Here is a 1481-nt window from a genome sequence, read left to right as displayed (position 1 = left end):
AGCGAGCGGCGAGCGGCGGACAGCGAGCTAAGCGAGAGGCAGCACCGTCCCTGCTATACGAAAGCCCCATCCAGCCCTGTGCCACCCGGGGGGTTCCAGGGTGCTGAGATGGCTGACATTTTGCTCCGCTCACGACGGTCACCGCGCGACGCAAGAACAGGCCAAAAACAGGCCAAAACGGCCCAAAAACGGGCCAAAACTGGCCATTTTTGGCTGCGCGAGCGAGCAGCGAGCGGCGGACAGCGAGCGAAGCGAGAGGCATCACCGTCCCTGCTATACGAAAGCCCCATCCAGCCCTGTGCCACCCGGGGGGTTCCAGGGTGCTGAGATGGCTGACATTTTGCTCCGCTCAAGATGGTCACCGCGCAACGCAAAAACAGGCCAAAAACTGGCCAAAACGGGCCAAAACTGGCCATTTTTGGCTGCGCGAGCGAGCGGCGAGCGGCGAACAGCGAGCGAAGCGAGAGGCAGCACCGTCCCTGCTATACGAAAGCCCCATCCAGCCCTGTGCCACCCGGGGGGTTCCAGGGTGCTGAGATGGCTGACATTTTGCTCCGCTCACGACGGTCACCGCGCGACGCAAGAACAGGCCAAAAACTGGCCAAAACGGCCCAAAAACGGGCCAAAACTGGCCATTTTTGGCTGCGCGAGCGAGCGGCGAGCGGCGGACAGCGAGCGAAGCGAGAGGCAGCACCGTCCCTGCTATACGAAAGCCCCATCCAGCCCTGTGCCACCCGGGGGGTTCCAGGGTGCTGAGATGGCTGACATTTTGCTCCGCTCACGACGGTCACCGCGCGACGCAAGAACAGCCCAAAAACAGGCCAAAACGGCCCAAAAACGGGACAAAACTGGCCATTTTTGGCTGCGCGAGCGAGCGGCGAGCGGCGGACAGCGAGCGAAGCGAGAGGCAGCACCGTCCCTGCTATACGAAAGCCCCATCCAGCCCTGTGCCACCCGGGGGGTTCCAGGGTGCTGAGATGGCTGACATTTTGCTCCGCTCACGACGGTCACCGCGCGACGCAAGAACAGCCCAAAAACAGGCCAAAACGGCCCAAAAACGGGCCAAAACTGGCCATTTTTGGCTGCGCGAGCGAGCAGCGAGCGGCGGACAGCGAGCGAAGCGAGAGGCATCACCGTCCCTGCTATACGAAAGCCCCATCCAGCCCTGTGCCACCCGGGGGGTTCCAGGGTGCTGAGATGGCTGACATTTTGCTCCGCTCAAGATGGTCACCGCGCAACGCAAAAACAGGCCAAAAACTGGCCAAAACGGGCCAAAACTGGCCATTTTTGGCTGCGCGAGCGAGCGGCGAGCGGCGAACAGCGAGCGAAGCGAGAGGCAGCACCGTCCCTGCTATACGAAAGCCCCATCCAGCCCTGTGCCACCCGGGGGGTTCCAGGGTGCTGAGATGGCTGACATTTTGCTCCGCTCACGACGGTCACCGCGCGACGCAAGAACAGGCCAAAAACTGGCCAAAACGGCC

This window comes from Musa acuminata, unplaced genomic scaffold, assembly GCF_036884655.1.
Source record: "Musa acuminata AAA Group cultivar baxijiao unplaced genomic scaffold, Cavendish_Baxijiao_AAA HiC_scaffold_1126, whole genome shotgun sequence".
Lineage (NCBI taxonomy): Eukaryota > Viridiplantae > Streptophyta > Magnoliopsida > Zingiberales > Musaceae > Musa > Musa acuminata.
The sequence above is the reverse complement of the archived record's forward strand: the minus strand, read 5'-3'. Positions refer to the sequence as shown.